This window comes from Panthera tigris, chromosome B2 (assembly GCF_018350195.1).
Source record: "Panthera tigris isolate Pti1 chromosome B2, P.tigris_Pti1_mat1.1, whole genome shotgun sequence".
Lineage (NCBI taxonomy): Eukaryota > Metazoa > Chordata > Mammalia > Carnivora > Felidae > Panthera > Panthera tigris.
This window is the reverse complement of record NC_056664.1, coordinates 149,340,878-149,349,698: the sequence shown is the minus strand read 5'-3', so window position 1 is coordinate 149,349,698 and position 8,821 is coordinate 149,340,878. Positions and strand designations below refer to the sequence as shown.

Below are 8,821 nucleotides of genomic sequence, written 5' to 3'. Positions count from 1 at the left end.
ACACAGTAAAGGGGGGCCATTTGGGGGGAGAGGGGGTGTAGGACCAGAAACGTCAGCAGTGCCCCAGGTCTGCAGACCAACTCAGCAGGCTTGTGGGCAGGTTGCCCACGTGTGGGTACAAGCAGAAGGTTCCACATGTGAAGGAAGAGCCTGGAGATGGTGGAGTCTTCCGGGAAGGACTGAGTGAAAGGTGTGATCGTGGCGCGAATGGGAAGGGACCCCACAGAGGGCGTCCCCGGTGCCCATCTCCAGAACATTCTACCCAACTAAAGCAACTCCTGGGCCGGAGGTGGGGGGCTTCCCCGGAGCCCGAGGGCGCCTGGACACAGCCCTCCTGACCAGACCCGGGAGGCACCGTGACAGTCACAGCCAGGTCACCGAGGGTGAAGGACCCTGGATGACACCGGCATGCACCCTGTATGTCACACACTTAAACAAAATGCCCTAACCCTTGCCGTCACTCATCTGAGACCATCGCTAGAAAACAGGACCTTCATTCTTTCCAAATGGGCTTGAAAACGAGCATCTGTGAAACCTTCTCTGGGCCCTGGTGTTACCGTCTGGAAAGGGCACGGGGCACCTTCTGTGCCCGCGGGACCTTCCAGAACTGTGCCCCCAGCACCCCCTCCCCCTTCCGCCCTCATGGTCACCGAGCGCCCAGCAGCACCTTCCCGGGAAGCAGTCCGCAGGTGTTGGCCGGACAGTCCCTGGGGCCGCCGCCCACCCCCGCGACCAGGAAAGGGGGGCCTGGGTTCCCCGACTCAGGAGTCTGAGTCTGTAGGGGGCGCTCGCCCCAGGGACCACAGGACTCCCGAGGCCCTTGTGGTGGCCAGGGAAGGTGCTCAGGCCCTAGGGACGGCTGTGCAGGGGGTAGGACTTAGCCTCCCACGGAAGTCTCCCTCTCCAGGGACGTCAGACACCCTTCTCAAGGGCCAGGGATCCGTCCTCACAAACCAGAGGCACAGAATCGCGGTAGCCTTGCCAGGAGTTACTAGCTCGCAACAAGAAATGCTAAATCATGAAGGAGGAGAGAACTTTCTTTTTTTTTCTAGTATTTTTTAAGTTTATTTATTTTGAGAGGGAAGAGAGAGAGAGCAGGAGAGGAGCAGAGAGAGAGGGAGAGAAAAAATCCCAAGTCAGTGCAGAGCCCAATGTGGGGCTCGAAGCCACGAACCAGGAGATTATGATCTGAGCTGAAATTGAGAGTCAGACACTTGACCGACTGAGCCACCCAGACGCCCTGAAGGAAACTTCTCATGTTCAGGATTCTTCTACGTTGTTGGTGGGGTGTAAACAGATGCCCCTTCTATGAAGAGCCAAGTAGTAACATCCTTCAAGTGACCTGTAAGAACTCACCACCTCACAAGGGCCCAGAGTTGATGTTCTGACCCCAATGTACAAAGGGAGGGGGCAGAGAGGGAGGGAGGAAAGGGGGGAGGACGGAGAGGTGAGAGGGAGAGAGGGTGGAGGGAGGGAGGGAGGGAGGGAGGGAGGGAGGAGGGAGGGAAGGGGAAGGGAAGAAAGGTGGGGAGGAGGGAGAGAGAAGAGAGGGAGGAAGGAGGGCGGATGGAGGAGGGAGGGAGGAAGCAGGGGGGAGGGAGGAGGGAGGGAGGAGGAAGGAGGGAGGGAAGAAAGGTGGGGAGGAGGGAGAGAGAAGAGAGGGAGGAAGGAGGGCGGATGGAGGAGGGAGGGAGGAGGGAGGGAGGAAGCAGGGGGGAGGGAGGAGGGAGGGAGGAGGAAGGAGGGAGGGAAGAAAGGTGGGGAGGAGGAAGAGAGAAGAGAGGGAGGAAGGAGGGCGGATGGAGAAGGGAGGGAGGGAGGAGGGAGGGAGGAGGAAGGAGGGAGGGAAGAAAGGTGGGGAGGGAGAGGAGCAGGGGGAAGGAAGGAGGGAGGAGGGAGGGAGGAGGGAGGGAGGAGGGAGGGAGGAGGGAGGGAGGAGGGAGGAGCTATTTTCAGGATTTCTTCCTTTCACCCGTCTCCTCCCCCATCATGTTTCACATCAGGTGTTTGTGTTTAATATGTTTCCATCAATTTCTCTCAAGTAGCTTCTCCTTAGTTATTCTCAGTATCAATTTGGAAAGTGGTCCCTCGCTAATGCTACCCAAAGCCTTCTTGACCATGGTCTGGAACGTTCCAGAAGCCCACGACACCAGGGAGCACCAAGGAGCCACAGGAGGACAATAGTGAGTGGACGGGGACGAGGAGACACATCTGATGTCACACACGGCAGCCCCGTCCTCCCTGCACCAGGTGTGTGGCCGGCCCGTGGTCACTCGTCCCCAGGCAGCTGGAGACACCACGGAGGCTCAGCCAACCTTGCAGCTGCTTCCTGGGCCCGAGTCCTGGAGCTCCTGCTGGGAAAGCAAGCCGGGGGGGTGCCAGGCACGCGAGTCAGAGCCCGGGAAGAACGCCACGACCTGAAAGCGGGCGCGAGCTCCGCCTTGCACACAGCACGCCTGCTTCTGGGGGAAAGTCCAGGCCTGGGAGGCAAGGGCTGGGGGAGCTCAGAATCCAGCGCGGACTTAGGCCGAGCCCGTGCTTCAAGGAGAAACTCCGAGGAAGACACAGAACAAGTTTGCGCTCGTGCAGGGAAAGGGGCAAGGTCACCAACTGCCCAGGTCCCAGGCCTAAGGAATCCTGGACCATTCGGTTCACTCTCCGTATCTTTATTGGGCACCTACTGTATGCCAGGCAGTCTTCAGTGATGGAGTTACAGCAGTGGACAAAACGCCCTGGTCCCTGTCACTGTAGAGGTAGCCCGGAGGAAGAGAGACACAGCGAACTAACAGGTGACTCAAAGTGCAGAAAGTTCTAGAAGGAGACGGGATGCAGTGGTCCGGGATATGGAGAGGACCCACCTTCGACAGGCCGGTGACACTAAGCACAGACCAGGATGGGCAGCCATGAGGGAGACATCAGGGAAGTCCGTGTGGGGCTGGATGGGGACGGGGGACAGGTGCCAGGCAGCGTGGTGGCCCCGAATGTGGGCCGGGGGCAGAGCCCCGTCAGCGGCCTCCAGGAGCTCCTGCCCCCCGACCCGGCCGGGGTCCAGCCTCGGCTGCTTTTGCTCCCGCGAGGAAACAGAGAACAGTGCTCTGCACCAGGCGGCGGGGGGGACCCGGATTCTTCTTCTCTCTCTGCCCAGAACACAAGGGGGCTTAGTGGCCACTCACTTAAGTCTCCTTCCCGTTTGAATGCCTCCGTCTGTGAAATAAAGGTCTTTCGTGAGGGGGTTACAGCATCTGTTGTGAGCGGGGCGTAGTGCAAGCTTCCAGGAAACCCAGACAAATCAATAAGACCTACTCACTGACCTCGGAGGACTTAGGCCAGCGAAACACAGGCAGTGAATAAAGCAGTTTGAAGACGGCGTGTGGGCCCAGGGCCAGGGTGCCCTAATCACACCGGCGTGGAGAAGGGTGGCAGCGGGGCCTGTAGAAGACATGTTGTTTGAACCAGGCTTCGAAGGCCGTTTAGGACTTCGTTACTCACAGGAGCAGTAGAGGAGGGAACGACCTCAGCAAACCGAGGTGTGAAACCGCCTGGCGCGTGGGGGCGCTGGTCCCGGCCTCGAGGGCTCCGCCCCACCTTAACCTCCTCCCAAAGGCCCCGCCTCCTAATACGCACATGGGGGGTTAGGTTTCAACGTACCGACTTAACGGGGACACAAACCTTCAGACCACAGCCGTCGGGGCGAAAGGTGTGTGGAGACAAACCGGAGACGACTTAGAAAAGCGTCTTCCCCGGAACGCATCTTGCATACTGATGGTGCGCAAGATGTGCACGGGGGCACACAGCTCACGAGCTGGTACCTCGGGGGCTCAGTGCAGCTGCCGTTACTGGCCCATCGCCGTGCTATCTCCCGGGGGACGCTCAGAGCCCTGGAGCCCGCCTCCCTGCTGACGAGACTCGCTTTCACTCGGGACGAGGACCGTGCCTGGATGGGCTTCGTTTCCCCATTGCGCAGGCGCCTGGCACCCGACGGATGCCCCCTAGCGGTCAGGAGGATGAGCGAAGGCAGGCAGCAGGGACGGAGCCCCGTGGGGGGGCTCTCTGCCCGGTGTGAGGTCGCCACTGGAAAGTTCCCAGCGAGGAACCGGGTGACCCCAGCACGGCCGGAAGAGCCAGGGCGGCTGCGGGCTTCCAAGTAAGCCCCTCACCACCTCTCCCTCCAGCACCCCCTAGTGCAGACATTTACCCAGGGGCTAATTATCGGGCTCTGTGAAGACTTTGGAGTGAAAACACGGTGAGCATGCTGAGCGCTTGGAAACAGAGTTCCCCGTGCCTGGTTGTATCACGGCTGTGAACATCCACAGACGGCAGGAGGACAAAGGACCCTGGGAGGGAAAGCCAGTCTGGGGCCAGAAGACAAAAGGGAAACTGCACGTGCCAGCATCCAGTTGCCTTTGGAAGGTGAGGGGGACACATTCCCTGGCAGTTCAGGTCCATTGCATCGAAGTCACTGGGGCACCCGACCACGATGATGGCCATCTGTGGCCACAGTCACTGGGAACGGAAGCTAAGTTATTTATTGAGTAACAGCACACTGTGTCATAGAGAATTTAGCAAACACATCACTGTGGTCCACAAACTAACATTTATTGGGTGCATATTAGGCGCCACATATATGCATCACACCATTTTATTTGCACAGAAACTTTGTTACGAAGGTATTGTTATTGACCCCATTTTATAGATGAAGAAACAGAGACAGATAAAGTTAGTACAACAGAGAGCACTGAGGAAGAACGTACACAATGGAGTCATTGTCAGGGTTTAAATCCACACTCCGCCACTCAGTAGCATTTTGGCCTCAGATAGTTTACGCGTCAGTGGTGACGATGCTAATGTGATGATGATGGTGATGGTGGTGTTGGTGATGGTGGTGATGATGGTGATGGTGGTGATGGTGGTGATGGTGATGGTGGTGATGATGGTGATGGTGATGGTGATGATGGTGATGGTGATGATGGTGGTGGTGATGATGGGGATGGTGGGGATGATGGTGATGATGGGGATGGTGGTGGTGGTGACAATGATAATGATGGTGATATTGAAAATGGTGATGGTGATAGTGATGGTAAATGGTGGGGATGTTGGTGATGGTGATGGTGATGATAGTGAAGGCAAAGAGGGTGGTGATGCAGTTTGCAAGTGGAAAGCTGGTGGCTACCACAGGACCCTCTGCTACCGGGTGAACTAACTGTCCACAGACACGAGGACATTACTGAGCTTTTGCAAAAAAAAGGAAGTACTAGGAGAAAACGTCTGGACCGAGAAGCAGAGCAATCAGCCGGAATGTGCAGCGATAAGCTTGGTAAAGAAAGCAAAGAGCTCCCTCAGAGGGCGCTTGTGACTTTCTGAACACTGAGCATTGTTGGTGAGAAACAGCCCCGACAGACAGCCGGCTCCCACGCAGAGGGGTGTTTATCCTGCCATCTCAAGTAAAGCCAGTAGGGTGGGTGCACCTGAGGGGCCACTCGAACCGGGGAGACAATCTTCTTGACTTCGCACCGGGTGGATCAAGCTAGCACACACCTGGATCTGCTCAGGCGGGCTTCTGATGGGGATGGACATTCCTGGGCAGACACCAAGCCTCGCCTGCAAAATGGCAAGGCTGTAGAGTGGTGCGCACATCATCAGGCCTGAGAAAGTTAGAGGTGACTGTTGAAGCCCATTAAAACGGATGTGGAGATGCGGTCTTAGCACTAAGCTAACCTACAGATACCTATTCAACGTGCAGTGCAATTTAAAGCAGAAACTGATGTGACAGCGATGTGAGTATGGAAACGGGAAAATGGAGACAGCAGAATAGTTACTCACCTTGCAGGGTAGGAAAGGAATCAGGGGCGCTGGGATGAGCCCCGAGACGCTGGACACCTCGAAGGGACACGGGTGTCTCAAGGCTGCGGAGTCTCAGCATGTCGACTCGGTGTAGCTCATTTCTTTTCAAAGCCATTTTCCTTCCTCTTGGTTCAGGCATTCTGCGCGAGAGGATGTGGGCTGTGGACGGCCAAGAGACTGCTTCTGCCCAGCAGGAAATGGCCCAAGAATGAATTATGGAGAAAAGGATGACCGCTCTCAGCACATGGACCTTGACCCCAGAGAGAAGTTGAAAAAAACAAACCCTCAGGTAGTTCCATAGGTTGCCACCAGAGGGCGCCACAAACCGCCCAGCTAGGTGGGTCTTGGTAATTTACAAAACTAAAATAAAATTTGCTCGTGTAACAGGCTATTTAGAACATAGTTGTTTTCTACCTGATATAATTCAAGTTGTATTAAAGTCCCATAATTCCGAAAGGAAGAGTTGGTTTTTTTAATTTTTTTTTAACGTTTATTTATTTTTTGAGACAGAGAGAGACAGAGCATGAACGGGGGAGGGGCAGAGAGAGGGAGACACAGAATCGGAAGCAGGCTCCAGGCTCTGAGCTGTCAGCACAGAGCCCGACGCCGGGCTCCAACTCACAGACCGTGAGATCGTGACCTGAGCCGAAGTCGGACGCTTAACCGACTGAGCCACCCAGGCGCCCCAAGAGTTGGTTTTTTAAAAACATACATTTTTAACCCTACATCAAAAATACACTTTGCCTTATTGATCTGATGTTTTGTCAGACGCGATCTGTATTTTATTTCCAGTCATTCTCTCTCAGACTCTCAGTCTGTCTTCGTTCCAACTGACGGTTGACCCTGTTCAACACCAACAACAAAATGCATCTCAGTTTCATGTTCTGCCCTCGGACACTCTTACGTGTTGGGTGTTTTCTGTGTTACTCATCACAGTCTGTGGTTTAAAGACCAGATACACTCGGTTGCGGAGGGACAGCGGGAAGGTTGTGGCCCCGCACGCTTACTCATAAGGTGACCTCTGCCCTTTGGAGCACAGTGTGGCTTCTGCACGTGGTTCAGAATGACCTCCGCCCTCCCTTCCCCAGTCCCACGGGAAACAGGATGCGACACCATCAGCACTCGCGGGACAGGCTGGCACACAGGACAGCGTGCCTGCGGCCGGCGTTCACAGGCTCACCACGCAGCCCGGGCAGAGGCCGGTCACGCCAGGCACCTGGCTGTAGCCCACCCCCACCCGCGACGCCGTAAGACAGGAGGAAGGCTGAGCAGGGGACCGGAGAGCAGACCGCAAAGCGGAACCCACACAGGCCACGCCACGGGGTGATGAGACGAGCTGTCCTCTCTGACGTCACGTGCGTGGACCCCCAGTGCAGTGTTTCCACGTGGCACCCAGTTCTGACTTACCCACTGCCCGCGGGCCACCCCCACCCCGACAGCTGACCTTTGACTTGTGCCGTAGGGGATGGACGGGGCCCTCGGAGTGGCCACGACCTCAGTGTCGCGGTAGCAGGCACAGTGTCCGGCAAGGTCGCGGTCTCACACGTGCTGGCGGTGTGAGCCCAGGCTTACCGCCTGCAGAGGGAGAGCCGAGAGCCAGGCACCAGACCCCGTGCGCGAGGGCTCGATCTGGACGCAGATGTGTTCTGAGCCCCACAGGCTGTTGGATGAGCGGGCTTCCCGCCTGTTCTGGCTCATCTCCTGCAGCCCGGAAGGGAGGGCGAGGCTGCAAGGCACCGAGTGTCTCCAGTTCTGGGGGTGCCCTCCTCCCCGGTCTCCGCTCGGGGCTGGCTCACGGGGGTGGAGGGGCTGGAGGCCCAACGCGGCCCCCTCCCTTGTCCCCTGGGGCCTGGTGCCCTCCGCACGGCCTCCCAGGCGAAGAGCCCAGACGGGGAGGGATTGGGAGGGACCCCCACCAGGCCGCCGGCTCCGGGGTGGGATTCGGCAGCTGTCTTGGGAAGACGTGTCTGCTGCAGCGCCTGAGGGACTCCGTCCGGTTTGATTTCTGAGATTCCACGGTGACATCACGCGGCGCTGTCCCTCTCTGTCTGACCTCGCTCACTCCCCATGACGTGCTCGGGTCCGTCCGTGCGGCCACAGCTATTCCGCCGCGTCAGATGCCACAGCTCCTTGATCCCTGGGTCCCCAATGGGAACTTCGGCTGTCCCCACGCCTTGCTCTCGGGACGATGCTGCTGTGACCCAGCCCTGGGGCGCGCATGTGCTTTCTTTTTTTTTTTTTTTTTTTTGATTTAACTTTATTTTTTATTTTTCTTAAATTTACATCCATGCGCGTGTCCTTTCTTAAAGCTTCTCCTCAAGTGTTTCCTTGGGTAAATAATTCTCTCGCAGGAGCGGACGGGTCTGAGCAGCGTGGACATGTTAGTGACTCTCTACAGTGGCCAAGCGCCTCAGACAGGACACAGCCAGTCGGCTCTGGCCACCATGACAAACCCCACAGACCAGCGGCTCAGACAACAGGCTGGAGGCCTGAGACCCAGGCCTGGGCAGGCTGGTCTCTGCAGAGGCCTCTCTCCTTGGCGTGTAGACGGCGGTCTCACCCCTGAGTCCTCATGTGGTCGTCCCCTGTGCACACCCTGATAGGACACCAGTCCCTTGGGACCGGAGCTGCACCCCGGTCCCTCAGTTGTGGAGGCTCCCAGACCTGGAGACGCCCAGGGCCCCAAGCCGACCCGGCCCCGGCCCCTCGGGTGGAGAAAACGAGCCCGCGGCTGGCCGCCTGGTGTGGAAATGACCTGCGGGACCCTGTGCCTGAGCCCTCACCTGGCGCCACACGCCCTGGGCACCTGGCTGTGCCCTGCAGCAGAGTCCCTTCGGAAATGCCGCCCTGTCTGCCCGGGGCTCCCCGGGGGCATCCCTCGATGCCTCCTGCCCTCTGGCTCTGCCCTCAGCTCTCCTTCCTCTGGTTCTAGTTCTTAAGGCTCTTTTGGGTATTGATCGATTATTATAATCAGCTCGTC

The 8,821-nt window shown here is 57.6% G+C and overlaps 1 long non-coding RNA gene across 1 annotated transcript; it reads right to left on the bottom strand.

Annotated features, from left to right (window-relative positions):
- Nucleotides 1-1,924: 1,924 nt before the first annotated feature.
- On the bottom strand, nucleotides 1,925-4,236 carry LOC122238461. Its single transcript, XR_006217393.1, has 3 exons — nucleotides 3,649-4,236; nucleotides 3,312-3,429; nucleotides 1,925-3,204 (listed from the first exon to the last, which is right to left on the bottom strand). It is a non-coding gene; the product is annotated as an uncharacterized LOC122238461 (long non-coding RNA).
- Nucleotides 4,237-8,821: the final 4,585 nt, after the last annotated feature.